Source organism: Carettochelys insculpta, chromosome 1 (genome assembly GCF_033958435.1).
Source record: "Carettochelys insculpta isolate YL-2023 chromosome 1, ASM3395843v1, whole genome shotgun sequence".
NCBI lineage: Eukaryota > Metazoa > Chordata > Testudines > Carettochelyidae > Carettochelys > Carettochelys insculpta.
Window position 1 is genome coordinate 134,987,570 of NC_134137.1, and position 15,684 is coordinate 135,003,253.

The following is a 15,684-nucleotide window of genomic DNA, read 5'->3' on the forward strand; positions in this document are numbered from 1 at the left end:
TAGTGTGATGTTTGGGTGCTAAGGTATGTGTACTGAGGCTTGGTGGGATGTTTATGGTGGCTTAACTAATGGTATCCTTAACTTTTAGTGACTGAGTGAAAAGAGGGCTACACTTGAATAGTCCTTATGCTGAGTTATCTAAATTTTTGTGTGGAACTAGAAACTGATGGTTTAATCTCTGAGGGTGTAATTTAGGTCTGGCTGAAGAGTGAGCAGTCAACAATGTCCTGTCCTTGAGCCAGTTGTCTGCATTTCTCCAGGACACGTGGAATAGACACATAGGAGGCCAATTCAAGTCTACAAAGATAGATCACAGGCGTGCTGAGAACACAGAAGTTTTATTAAGTTCCTTCCTTATTCCATAAGTCTGGTTGGTTTTGCCTAGTTATATTGTACTGTGAGTTTTAGTAGTTGACCATTGTTCTTTCACACTAACATACTTACTGTTATTCTCTTACAACTCTCTAGAGTCTGGGATCTGCTCTAGAGATACAGGCCTTTCTGTCTAAGGCCAAGTCTAAACTGCAAACTTACATCTGTATGATGACGTCACTCAGAGGTATGAAAAACATAATTATACCGACCTAACCTGCAGCGTAGGCAGTGCTATGTTGATGGGAGACCTTCTTCCACTGACATAGCTGCTCTTTCTTGGAGAGGTGGATTAACTATGCAGACAGGAAAAACTTTCCCACTTGGCATAGTAGTGTCTTCACTGAAGCGCTGCAGCAGTGCAGCTGCGTTGGTGCAGGTTTGTACCTGAAGAGAAGCTGTGGAAGGAATTTGTGTACCTTCTCCTCCATGTTTTTTTTTGTTCTCTGTCTCTCATTGCAGCTCATCGGAGACCCAACATACATATTCAGCATCACAGGAACTGACTTGGCCAGGTTCCAGGGGGTGTGCTGGAATTCTGGCTCCTGTCCATCCCCACAAAACCTAGCCCAGCCCCATTTCTCCCCTCTCATGCCACACCCTGCTTCTTCTCATCCCCACCTCGGCCTGCCTCTTTCCACCCTTTCTACCAATGCCCTGAGTGAACTCTGCCTTCGCTGCCCCCACCCCATCATTGCCTTCTGCATGCTGTGAAACAGCTGATTGTGGCAGGTGGGAGGTGTGGGAAAGGAAACTAGAGGAAATCCTGATTGACGGGGACTGTAGGGAGGTGGAACCAACTGGGCAGAAGAGGCAAAGCTCATGGCGGGGAGCTGACAGTGGGTGTTCAGCACCCTTCATCCCCCCTCATGGGTGCTCCAGCTGTGGAGCACCCACAGAGTCAGCACTACGCACAGAGTGGCTATCCCATCCCATTGCTCTTGCCACCTTGGAGACACTTATATTTTTTGCTCACTAGCTTGATCAGAGCTAGAGCAGAGACGTGTCCTCAGGCTAAAGATTATACCTCTTGCTCCAGAGTAGACAGACCCTTTGATTTGTGTGGAGACTGGAATTATCACTTTGTGGGAAATGAGGAACAAAACCAAATAATTAGGAAGCTTCCTGCAAAAACAAAATTTTGAATTTTTCATTTATATAACATTTAAATGGTTTGTTTTGATTCTTAGGTTCTTATTTAATAATTATATCAAATGTTACAAAATAATATAAAAGAAAATACATTTTGAAATAAAATTTTGTTTCAAAAGGAAAAGTCAGAAGGTTTTGTTCTAACACTTTTTGAAAAAAATTCAAAACACAATTTCAATGAAATATGCATGGTCCCACTGCACATTTCAATTTTGATAAACCATAATATTGTACCGGCAACATTCCCACAAGCTGTAAACTCTTTCTTTATCTTTGGTTTAATCTTTGCTTTATACTTTGCTGTGCTGAGGCTGTTTTTCACTTCTCAGCAGGGATGCTGAAGAAACGCCTGCTGGTTTTGATGTTGTTTCATAGAATCTTAGAATCCTAGGGCTGGGAGAGACCTCAGGAGGTCATCAAGACCAGTCTCCTGTCCAAAGCAGGATCAACCCCCAACTAAATCGTCCAAGCCATGACTATGTCAAGTCAGGACATAAAAACTTCTAAGGATGGAGATTCTACCACCTCTCTAGGTAACACATTCCAGTGCTTCACCTCCCTCCTGGTGAAATAGTTTTTCCTAATATCCAACCTAGATCTCCTCCACTGTACCTTGAGATCATTGCTCCTTATTCTGCTACCTGTCACTATTGAGAACAGCCTCTCTCCTTCCTCTTTAGAATCTCCTCTTCAGGAAGTTGGCTGCCTCACTTTTCTGCAAAGTAAGTTTCACTGCTTTATAAAGGTAATTTATATTAAAATTTCCCATTCTGAAAGTGTGTCCCTGAGGTCCCCTGGGAGAGCCCAGAGTGGGGTGCTTCCATGGGCGCAGCACTATAGGATGAAGATTGTTTGTGCTACTGGGTCTTGCTGGCTTCTTAACCTGCCCGATATTACCTGAGGCATTCTTCTCTCTCAGTGTGTCCAGGAGCTCCACATCAGGTATGTGGTATCTTGGGAGCATCCTGTCCCTGGGCTTGTTCTGCCCTCTGTCTCCTAATTCCATCTATACCACACTGTCTCCTAGTGACATGATGTCTTTGAAAAATGCTGCTGCCGTCAGCAGCAACGAAAGACAAAAGACACTGCTTCACCTTTCCCATCATCTGTGTGTTGTGTTTGTTTCTATCTTTATTGAAATGATTTCTTTCAGGGTCAGTGTACATTCAGGTCCAGGCTTCTGTCAATATAATGGTGGAGGCACTTCTGAACAGGTAGGCCATGCCTACACTAGCAAGTCCTTTCAGAAAATCTGGCCCTCTTCTGAAAGAACAAGCAGAGTGTCCATACACAAAATGTGCTCTTTCAAATTCTTTTCAAAAGAACACAGCACTTCCTCTGGAGGCCTCTTCCTTTCCCAGATAAGGAAGAGTGCCCTTTTTGGAACGATTCTTTTGCAAAAAAGCATGTGTAGACATTCCAGGGACCCTTTGTTCGAAAGAGCCGTCCTCATGATGCCAGATTTTTCGATCCCTGGCCTGCTCTTTCGAAAGAGCCGGGGGTTGTGTGGCCGCTCTCTTTTGAAAGAGCAGATTGCTCTTTTGACCCACTTTTTTGTGTGTGGACATGTTCTTTTGGAAGAGATCTTCCAGAACATCATCTTTCGAAAAATCACTGTAGGGTAGAAGTGGCCTTAGGATGGGCTTTTCAAGAACACCTACCTGACTTAGAAGCACCAGGCCTTTGAAAGTGACTGGGATGTTTGCTCCTAAATAGATGTTAGATGTTTCTGAAAATCCCACCCTGACTCCTTTGCATGGCAAACACGAGAAATAAATTGTCTGTTGTTCACTCTTTAACACATGACACCCACTTTTCCTGCTCTGCAGACAGAGTACCAGGCATCAGACAGAGCACAGGATAAGACTTCTGCAATGCTCTGTATCAGGTGGAATAGCCTGCTTGTTCACTGACAGAAGGCAGCTCCTATAGCTCTGCATATTCCAGCACAGGACTGCACCCCAGGGTCTAAGCTAAGCCTTCTGAAATAAGTGGGTGTCTTTCCATTGACTTACTGGGCTTTGGATCAGGTTGTAAAAATGGACAATTATAGGGTCTGATTCCCACTGATCTACATAGAGAGTAGGGTTGCCAACAGTCAATAAATTTATGAACAGTCTGTGAAAAATTAGCCAAAATTGGACCTGTCCATAAAGTCGGTAAAAAAATTTAGGTGTCCGTAAATTTCGTAAACGTGCAATAAAATTTTAAAACCCAACAATTATTCCACAACAATTAAATTTCTTCTGTGCTGCTTCAGCCATTTTACTGTGGTGCAGCAGAAATTGGACGTTTATTTAGCTCAATGGTTGAGGTGGCATAATGTGAATCACGTGATCCATGTGATGTTATCATCTACGTTATCCCACTGAGTTAGCGTGAGCACACTGGCAACACGACTGACTAAATGAAAGTGAGTTAAATAGCATATCGTTCTTGTGGTGTATGAATGACAATGATTACTTTTCATTTTTGGCCATTTATGTCATCTTAATATAGTATAAAAATTATGTTTGTAAAAAAAATTGTCTGTCTGTAATTTTTTCCCATTTTGTCCATAAATGAAATTTCTGTGGGTTGGCACCCCGACAGAGAGCTTTGATTTATACCAATGCAAAGTGAGAATAAGATAAAATGCTACCAAATCAGGATAACCCCTAACCTTGCAGTCTGGTAAATAATGCTAGAAGGTTCTGGGCAATGTGGAATCAGGACCAAATCATCCATGAACAGATACAACTTCCAAATCAGTGCTAGGGAGCCACAGTTTGAAAGAACTCCAATCACAAACACAAGAAGGAAAATTGGTCTCCACAGCTCACCCAATCCTACCCACAGCCAGTCCAGAGCTTTCCCACATTCAGAACTGCCCAGAGAGATTTCTGATTTTGTGAGGTTAGTGTACTCTGTGAGAACCACAGGGTTGGTTATAGATGGACTTTTCTCTGCTATTGGCAGTAGTAGTGACACTCTTTTCTTATAGCGTCTATTATTTGGCCTATTATTTCTAAAGTGTCTTGAGACCATTGGAAGTATGCTGTGTATCTCGGAAAGTATTATTTTAGAGTACGTTTCCTCGCAACAGCTTATGTGTAAAGTGCCTTGTGGTTGTGTGCCATTAAATAATTCTCGAATTACTTCACAATGAAATCATAATCAGGAATATTTCTTGCATTACATTGTTGAATTTGAAGGCTCTTGTTAATACCTTGTCTCTGTGGAATGGGTGCGTGTTTTGATTATATAGAAGTCCAAAACCAGCATTTTTCCATTTCTGTTGTCTTGAGTCTTGTAAGATCAGTGTTTAAATATTAGGAGTAGCCTGTTTATTTGTATATTTTGCTTTTAATCCAAACTGTCTGCTGTACTAATCCCTTGTTAAAATGAAATCAAGTCAGCTATTTTAGATTACAAAGCTCAAACAATAGCTCAGTCAGACACTTCACACATCTGTTTTACTTTTCCTGAATAGGTTTGCAGTTTTTCTTACATTCTTTTGCTGCAAAAGTGCCACCAATTAGCTACACTTTCCTTCCCTTTCATTTTCCACTTTTGACCTAAGCCTTTTGTTTTCTCAGTTCTATTGCCTATTACTTTGGAAACATTCACTTTTGTATGTGTTTGTTTTCCTTCTCAGTAATACATTTTAAAATGGATAAAAATTTCATGCTGATTACTTGTTAATATGTTATCATACTCCATTACGCAAATTTGGGCCAGAGGTAATTCCAATGTGGGAAATGCCAAAATAATAAATTCTTGGAGATGAGATGTTAGACAGATATGGAAACCCAAGCTAGGCTTTGAGTTACTTATACACTACAGGAAATGAAGCATTAACGTCAGTGTGGTACAGAGAAATCCTTATTGAAGATAACCTTATTTCCAGCTTTACCTACTGCTTTGATTTAAAGTGTTTTTCACATCATCTAGTTTTTCATGAGCTTTCATATATTTAAGTATTTTGTTTTGTTCTTTTCCCAAGTATTTGCATGAGCTTCCAGTCCTTGGGGAAATACAGACACATTATTTTTCACGTTTTGGTTTATTTACTCAACCTTTTAAATGACATCTGGTGAGGGCTTTACAGGCCTTGTGTGGCCAAAACTTGTTGTGAGCCCCTTGCCTGTAAATGGGGTTTTCCTTACCCAAACAACAATTTCTCCTGATGCCAACCACAACGGCTATGTTGCTCACCTTTCAGGCACAGCATCTGGTTTGATGGCCACTGCTGTTTCCACCTGGCTGGCTGACCTCCTGAAGCAGATGGAGGAGCAGCCTTCCTTTCCAGAGTACTTAATGCCTGGCCTTACCTTCATCTGGCAAACAACACTGTGTAGGAACTTGTATGACCCTCAACACCGTCGCATTTGTGTTCCTCACAAACTGACTACCTGCTATAGCGTCCCTGTTAGGTAGAATGGTATTATTGTCTCCATTTTACAGAAGAGGAGCTGAAGCACAAAGAAGTCAGGTGAGGTAAGTTAAGGTTCCACAAGAATCCTGGAAGTCTGCAGCAAGACCAGGAACTTAACTTAGATCTCCGAGTTCTAGCGCAGTCTGGCAACCAATGACTTCCCAGACCCCAATGGAAGCGGAGACCACATCCACTGTGGCCAGATGAATTTGTCCTTCGAGAGTTCTTTGTGAATTAAAGCTCCTAATTCCATGCAAAGAAGCTGTGTAACTGTGAGCGCTTCTGACAACACACTATCTTTGCAAGGTGACTTCCTAGTGCAAGATACAGTGGTCCCCAGACCAAAGGACTGTGCCTCCTGGGATGTCAATACTTTATTCCTTCTTCATTTCTCCTGTGCTAACATGCCATTGTACTCACACAGTGTTCAACTCCTTAAGCCTAGGGCTGCAGTGTCCAAAATGTTCACTACTCTTCACGTGTGGCAAATAGGATGCTGCGTTGTGGCGAATGCGGGGTGGCCAACCTGCGGCTCTTGGAGCCTTTAAGTGCAGCTCCTCCTGAGAGCCGCATGTGGGGAGTGCTCTCTGCCTGCTCCATACATGCCCCACTGCCTGCTGGGAAAAGCACATGGTGCAAACAGTGGTGGTGGCTCCATCAGCAGCTCTGGCGATGGGTCTGGTGAGTCACTGGCATTGCATCAGAAGAGGGGGCCGGGGTGCCTGGCTATGGCGGAGGGCATTTATTTACAGAATTTTTCTTCAGTGCCTGTGTTTTGCAGATGCATTTTGCCTTTGTCTCTGCTCCGAAAGCTGGACTGGCTGTCTCGGGAGCAGAAAATAGGCACACAGGAGTGTGTGAGAGGAGCCCAATTCAGGGGCAGAATTTTTAAATTCTGCTAAGGGACTGATCCAAACTCCTTTTTACCCTGTTGGAGGTTTTTTCATTGACTTCAGTTTAATTTGCTTTGTTCAGGCTGTGAGTGGGAAAGACGATAGTGCTCTTGGTTGCACTCATCACTGTTACGTCCTGTGTTATGGACAGCTAGTGTGGACAAAGTGATGCATAAAACTTTTGCTTTTCCTAGCTTCTCAAACTCAGCTCCCCTGGTTCAGTGCATTACCGAGGCACCAGTGCAGCAAGTGAATGGCATGGATGGTCATCTTCAAATAACTCCCCAAAGGGACTAACAGCTGCAGTTCCTGGTGCCCAAGAGGTTGCTCAGTGCCACCAATCCTCATGTGTTATGAGGCAAGGCTTCTCTGCTGCTTCCTAGTGATGGAAGAGAAGAAGGTTTTGACTGTTGTTTTATAAACTATAACTATGGGTCAGATTGTGCTCTGAAGGTTCAACTCCACGCTAGGGGCGTTGGGGACTTGCCCCATTGCAGGGGGTGCATGGGGAGGAATGAGGACCGTAATTTCTTGAGTTTCCCAGTGTACAAGGAGACTGCACAGACTGGGTTACCCTTTGCAATCATGGCTTCAACTCCTCTCCACCCTTTTTGGAGCAATATATGACCCAGCTTTTTATATACACCCCAAACTCATTCTCTACAGTCCAATCTAGGTCCACTCACCTCAGTGGCCTGAACACTAAAAGCCTCTCCTTCCTTTTAAGGCAGTTTCTGTGTAGATATTAGCAGAATTGCTGAGTCTGCCCCTGCCATACATTGAGTCATTCAAGAGTGTGCGGACATGAGAAAGGTTAAACCTGAAACTGCACATCTGCAACTGAGGGGCTAATATTACACAATCACTTTCACTCCAAAGCAAGAGGGTGTCCCATCATAAATACATGAGGACAGCTCCCTGCCTCTTTCTAGATCACGGGTCAGCAACCAGTAGCTCTGGAGCCACATGCAACTCTTTAAGGACTTCTTTGTAGCTCCTAACACTATAATTGCAAAGTCCTTGTGATTATTTTTGATAAATGTGAAACATCTAACAACCCAAACCTGAACATCTCATATCCAAACAGCAAATGATATGTGATCTTGAAAGGCTGGATAACTCCCCAAGAATCCTACAGAGAGAGAGAGAGAGAGAGAGAAGGTTCGGGAGTGAAAGTCAGTGGTACAAACACACACGTTTAGGTGTGAGGAAATAGAATATGTAAAGAGTTTGTGAACATCCTGTAGCAAATATGTATCACATTACAAATCATTGGCTACGTCTACACTAGGACACCACGTCGAAGTAGCCTATTTCAAAGTAAGAACATCGAAATAGGCTACTTCGATGACTATCATCCACATGTCCTCCAGGGCTGGCAACGTCAACATTCAACATCGAAGCAGCGCCGGGAAACATCAAAAAGAGCCACCCCGGAAAGAAACGCGGAGCGTCCACACACAAAAGCCCCCTCTTTCAAAATAAGGGGCCAGGAAAGCCTGCGGACGGGGTCACAGAGCAGACTACCCCTTCCAGGGCAGCTGCAAGCCGCTCCCTTAATGGGCCCCTCCCAGACACAGTTGGCCTGCACCGCACGAGCAGCCCTGCGTAGGTGATACAAGCCTCGCAGACCTCGAGCCCGCAGACATGGATGTCCAGCAGCAGCTGGAAGCCCTACAAGCTGCCTCCTGCGGAGCAGGCGCCCTTCTAGATGCTGCCTGGGTAGCCACCCAGCAGATTCTGGAATGGGAGCCCTCCCCAGGAGCACCAGGAGATGCCCTCGACCATTGCGCCCTCCTCCCTGCCCCCGCCGCCGGGTGCCATGCCGACTCTGGGGCTACCCCTCCAGCACTGAGTGGTGGGAGCACCTGGTTATGGGGGAATGGAATGATGATCAGTGGCTGCAGAACTTCCGCATGAGCCAGCAGACCTTCATGGAGCTCTGCCAGTGGCTCACCCCCGCACTCAGGCACCACGACACCTGGATGTGGTGCGCCCTCCCCTTTAAGAAGAGGGTCGCAATAGCTGTCTGGAAGCTGGCCACTCCAGACAGCTACTGCTCCGTGGGACAGGAGTTTGGAGTGGGAAAGGCCACATTTGGGGCTGTCCTCATGAAAGTAAGGAGGCCTGGGGCTGAACCCCCTGGGGAGGGGGTCCTGGGTGAGGGGGGCCTAGGGAGGGGGCCTGGGGAGGGGTGCTGAGGAGGGGGGGCCTGGGTGAGGGGGGCCTGGGTGAGGGGGTCACACTCTGCAAACCCTCACAGGCACCATTTTCCCTCCCCACAGGTGGTGCGTGCACTCAATGCCCTGCTGATGAAGAGGGTCGTCCAAGCTGGGGACCTGGATGCGGCCATCGAGGGATTCGCCGCCATGGGATTCCCCAACTGCTTTGGAGCCCTTGATGGGACCCACATCCCCATCTGCACCCCAGACCACAGTGGTGGCCGCTACATCAACAGGAAGGGCTACCACTCTGTGGTCCTGCAGGCCATGGTCAACAGCCGTGGCCACTTTCAGGACATCTACGTGGGCTAGCCCGGCTCTACCCACGACGCCTGCCTTTTCCGGAATTCGGGACTATGCCGCCGACTGCAGGCGGGCACCTACATCCCCCAGAGGGAGATCCTTCTGGGCGATACCAGCACCATACCCCTCTGCCTTGTGGGGGATGTGGCATACCCCCTCCAGCCCTGGCTTTATGCGGCCCTATTCAGGCCACCTCACTGATAGCCAGGAGCGCTACAATGCCCGACTCAACCATGCCCGACAAGTGGTTGAGCGAGCCTTCAGGCGCCTGAAAGGCCTTTGGTGTTGCCTGCTGGCATGCCTAGACCTGGGCCTCCCAAACATCCCCCAGGTTGTGGGTGCCTGCTGCACACTGCACAACCTGGTGAAAAGCAAGGCGGAGGCCTTTGTGCAGGGCTGGGCACAGGAGGCCACAACAGCCTACCCCCAGCCAGCCGCCGCCCCGAGCCGCCAGGCCCACCAGGACAGGGTCCGGGTCCCGGAGGCCCTAAGGGAGTACTTCGACCAGGGGGCCCAGTGAGCGACCCCCCAGACATCCCTGCACCCTGCCCCAGCACCCACACCCCACCCTCACCAAAAGCACATGGGACACAGGATTTTGGAAAAATAAAACTATCATTTACAGGAACAAAAATTTCGCCTCTTTTCAGCATATAATATTAGCAAACAAAACAGATTCAATGAAAATAATAACTATATACAAATGGGGACATCTCTAATAAACTATGTACAGGGGGGTCAACTATAAATAACTGTATACAGGGTGGAGACAACTATGTACAGTGGGGAGATGTGGGCAGGCCACACATCAGCCCATCATTCTGGGGCGGGAGTGGAAGGGCGCGAGCCCCACCGCATTTGGCTGGCCAGTCCCCCTCTCAGCCGGGATCCCCGGCGAGGCCGGCCGGGGGCCAGGAGGATGGGGAGGTATGGCAGAGGTAGGTCCTTGGCCCCAGGTGGCTCCTGCCCTGAGGAGCTGGTGGGTGGGGCAGTAAGCAGGACATCAGCAGGCGGGGCGGCGGGGAGGGCAGCATGGAGGACATCGGGTGGGCAGACGGGCACCAGCTCCTCAAAGGTGTCGGCCACCCAGTTGAAGGTGGCCATAAACTCCCGCCAGGCCTCCCAGCGCCAGGCGGCCTCCCGCTTCTCGAACTGGAGCCTCCCCTCCATGAGGTCCACCTGGCACCAGAGGGCCACAGCCACCTCAGGGTCATATGTGGTGTGGCGCTGGCCCCGGCGGGGGTGGGCCCGTCCCGGGGCGGGCAGTGACCCTGGGCATTGGTGTTCCAGTGGTCTCGGAGGGCTGTCTGGGACCACGGATTGTGTGGCTGCAGGAATAGGGGGAAAGGAGGAAGGGAGGCCATGAGTACCCAGCCTTGACCCGTGGCCCACCCCCCCCCTTCCCCCCAAGGGCCTGTGCCCCCCCATCCGTTCTCCATTGGTGCGTGCAGTGATCCTGTGGGTGGCCCCTTCCAGTGGTCCGCCCCTCTCCCCTCCCACCGGGGGTGGGGCACGGCACTGTCCCTGTGCCGTGGTGTGCCTGGGCCATGGCAGGCTGGGGTGTTGTGGGGATGTGTGGGGCCTCCGGTCAAGTGGTGCCCCTGCCCCACGCTCAGGGGGTCTGTGCCCTGTGGGGTACGTACCTGACGCTGCACTGCCAGGGTCAGGAGATGCCCATCTAGCGGACACCCGGCTGGAGCTGCGGGATGGGATGTCCAGCACGAACTCCCCCTCCTCGCTGGACTACTCGGTGGCTGGGGTGGAGGATCCCGGCTCTAGCCCTGGGGGGGCAGCGCTGGCCTCCGGACCTGACCCTGGCTCCGAAGCTGGCTGGGGCTCATCAGCCGTGGTGTCAAGGGTGGCTGGGGGGGGAGGATGTGCCCCGGGGGCCCAGGATAGCCCTGAGCTCCCGGTAATAGGGGCAAGCGGCGGGGGCAGCCCCGGACCGGCTGGCCGAGTCCCGGGCCCGGGCGTAACCCTGCCGCAACTCCTTGACCTTACTCCTGACATGGTCAGGAGTGCGGGCAGGGTGACCCCGGGCTGCCAAGCCCTCGGACAGCCAGGCAAATGCCTCCACATTCTGCCGCTTGCTCCCCATGATGTGCAGCACCTCCTCCTCCCCCCAGAGCCCCAGCAGGTCACGGAGCTCAGGGTCAGTCCAGGAGGGGCCCCACTTCCTACCCCGCCGGCTGGAGGCCTGGGATCCCTGGGATGGCACAGAGGGGGAGCTCTGGGGGCGCTCAGGAGGCTGGCTGGCTGCCATGGTGTCCCTCTGGGCTGTGCAGGGGCACCTTGTGGCACGGCTGCTGCGTGCACGCTTTCAGCTTCCTGCTATGGGGTTTCCTGGTCTGTGCGGCTTTAAGAACTGCTGGGCGCAGAGATCATAGAGCCCCGCAGGGGCTGGCCAGCACATTTCAACCCCTCAGCTGATTGCCGCCATGGCGGACCCCGCTATTTCGAAGTAGCGGGACGCGGATTGTCTACAAACACCCTACTTCAACATTCAACATCGAAATAGGGCGCTATTCCCATCTTCTGATGGAAATAGTGAGTTCGACATCTCGCTGCTTAATGTCAATTTGAACATTGAAATTGCACACGGCACGTGTAGACGCGACGCATGCTATTTTGACGTTGTGCCAGCTACTTCGAAGTAGTCGCCTAGTGTAGACACAGCCATTGTGTGTGCACTGTTCTGAAAACAGGGGTTACAAAAAGTATGGTGTGATGTTATTTAGGAAAGACTGTCTCATATTCCCATGCATTGTGGCTCTTGAATTATTGTGTTTTTTCTGAATTGGAAAAAAAAAGGCTCTTCTTGCTATTCTGGTTACCGACCCCCAGTCTAGATGCAGAACTCCACATGTGCTTGGAGTTCCACTCTTTAGCAGTTGTAAAGAAGTACAAATATAATTGTTTACTTAGCAGCAGTCAGAAAAGCATCATGCACTTATGGCCATGCAGCATAAGTGACCATGAACTTGCTAAAGCATATGATCTAGGTCTTTGGCTATGGGAGAAGTTAGGAGCAGTTTGCTAGATTGGCCGGGTTTGGGAATATTTAAGACATTTGAGACTTTTTCCTTTCCAATTCACTTACCTGAGTCAGGCTTTGACTTAGTTGAGGCAACAGGGATGTTAAAAATCGGAAATGTAATGTTATCTTTTGAGGTCACTCTTATAATTCATTTTCTCTTGCCACCAGTACTGTTGACGGCTGCTGTGGGCCCCGGGACAAGGTGGAAGGGGGCCCCAGCTCCATGTCTGGAAGGGGGTTAAGCAGGACCAAAGGCAGTCAGCTCTCAGGGCTTCCTGTACCATGTTGCTGGGCCTCCCTGCACTCCCTGACAGCTGCAGGCGTCTGACAAAGCGAGTCTTTGCCCACAAAAGCTTATGCTCCAAAATATCTCTTAGTCTATTAGGTGCCACAGGACTTCTTGTTGTTTTTACAGATAGAGACTAACACGGCTACCTCTCTGATACTTAATCAGTTGTGTGTGTCCCTGACTGTGGATGTCAGTGCAAGTGCAATACCTGCCAGAGGTGTGTAGCTTGTCACAGCATCATGATGTGAAAGGGATACCTCAGGCTGGTGGTACAGAGGGTTCCCACAGTCCAAACTGCAACCCAGGAACTCTGTCTTCGGTTTTCTGTGGTCCATCACCATTCACCACAGTCATGGACAGCAGGTGTGGACATGATCAGCCCTCATTGGGAAAGGCACAGTTAGATGTTAGTCATAGCCTGTAAAGCCTCTGGTGGGGATCTCAGGAATGTTTCAGTAGGTCTATTTCTATATTAATTAGACTTTATTCTATTGACCTGTGCAACACATCAGCACTGGTGACTGCAATGGGAATTTTCTGCATTCAGCTGTTTGGTTCATTGGCTCCTACTACCCATTTTAGAAGAGAAGCACATTTACCTAGCTTAGTACACAATGCCAGGTTCTTACTGCTAAGGAGACATCATTTCCTGGAGAAACAGGAACCGTGGCGGTCTAAGGAGTTTAACCTGTTGCTTCTGTTCACGTCAGATTCATATGGACCGATTACAGTGAAGAGCCTGGATATCTGCAAGAAGCAGCTTTAGAAAAGGGAGAGTGGGGTGGGAATGAGGAGCCCCTGCCTTTGGGACAACGAATGATTAACTTAAGGGGTACCCATTCTGTCCTTTACTCAGAAACTTTTGAGGAAGATCATACCACTGTCAGAGGTCACATTTATAGCATTTTCTGTTTTTTTCAATGGCTCGTGTAATGACATTTTCCATCATTAGAATCCCTGAGATCAAGAAAAATACGCTGCAGCATTTCAGTCCTTCCAATATCCAGCTTTTATAATCTGTATCTTTTGTCTTGTTGTATTTTATTGGCTTTCACACCCCTTTAAAATATCTATCTATTGTATTTATATCCCAGTCTCTCAACACCTGACAATCACCCATGCATTTGTCTTCACAATACTCTTGTGAGATGCTATTTGTCCCATTTTACAGCTGGGGAATTGAGGCACAGAGACTAAGGGGCTTGCCCGAGGTCACCCAGGAGGCCTGTTGCAGAACAAGGAGCTGAATGCAGGCCACAGGCTAATGCTTTAACCATGTCTTTCTTCTCTAGAAATGAATGAGGCTATAAACAAGGACAAGTGGGCCAACCAATGAAATTCTGGTTGTTTTAAACAAAGCGTGTATTAAACAAATCAAGTCCTGTGATAGTGGCCATAAGAGAATACCATAATGATAAATAGGTGCAGCAAGATCTGTGAGTATATACCATTTGCTTAGGGTGTTAAAAAAGTAACCGACCATGAATCTATTCTGTAATTTTTCTCACTGTAATTTTAAGCTTACAGCCATGTGTTCCCCTTTGGGCACCAAAACAACCTGCATAAGTATAATCTTTTGAGCTAGAAGTAGAAGAGACATTTCCCATTCTCAGCGGAGTGCTGTCTGAGGAATATTTCAGATAACAACTTGATATAAGGAAACATTCTTAACTGCACCCAGATTACAAGGTGAAATCTTGACCCCACTGAAGTCAGTAGCAGCTTTGCCTAGAACTTCAATGGAAACAGGATTTCATACCATGCATATTTATATATTATTATTATTATTATTGTTATTTTATTTATTTGTTCCTTTTGCCATTAATGCATGTGTTATTTTCCAGAGGTTTTGCAAACTGAGAAATGGAGGTTAAATCAGCAAGGAGCGCTCTTTGCTTTGCGATGGGTGGATGGCATGGTGGGGAAAAGAGAAAGAGAAGGAGGAAAATTGCACAGATTTCTTGCCTACGCTTCAAAAGGGGCTCTTTTCTCATGCATTATTTCTTCTCCCATTAGCTTCACTTTGTTGGTTTATGATTCCAAAATGCACCAGAAGTCAACCCCGGTGCAAACCTGATATTAAAAACTAACAGGCTAAAGCCAGGGAAAACACACTTTCCTCCTGGTTTCAAAGACTGACTTTTTTTTTCATAAGTGCAGCCATACTTTTCTAATAAAAATTCATTAAACAATAGTTATGAAGGATGAGGCTGGGGGCTGGGAAGGCATACAATCAAGTCAGCCCCTTTGAACTTTTTTTTTAAATACCAAAGAAAATAATTCAGCTGTTAGTGTCACACATTTCTTTTATGAGCAGAGAGGCCCATAGATTTGCTCTCTCTTAAGAAGGTAAGGATGAGTTAGGTGCCTCTCTTTCCAAAGTCCTGTGAGTTTTATTCTGTAAATCTGGGTGTGGAAACTCTTTTATGTTTGCTAGTTTACATTATTGAGGGTATAAATGAATATAGTTGGAAACTGCTTAATTCATTTATGTAAAGTAAAAACAAATGTAGAAGCCTTTGCTATTTTTATTGTTAACATCCCATTGGGAGGCAGGAGAGTAAATATTGTAGAAGTTTAAAGCAATCTACTTAAGCTTAATAATAATGCTGGGTTTCAAGTAACAGAGAAGAGTACGAGTTGCTGGAAGATCAAAGATTGCACCGAGTTTTATAGAAAATCTGTGCAAAGATCTCCTGGGAGGGGTAAATCTTCAGAACTCTACTTTTCCAGTCTTTCATGGCTATCATTTGACATGTACAGAGCAAGAAAGTGATGAGGAGAGAATTCAAACCGTTCTCCTGTGTCCTGAGAAGCCAACCAAATGCTGACTTGTGATGAGTTTTATAGCTTAAAAAGAAGAAGGAGAAGAAAAAGAAAAGGCCAACAATACACTTTCTTCCCTTGATTGGTCTGTAATCATGTATTAATTGAATTTTGAGTGTGTCTTCACTAAATAGACTCGCTGACAGTCTCCCTTGGTTTATGTTAAGTGCTTG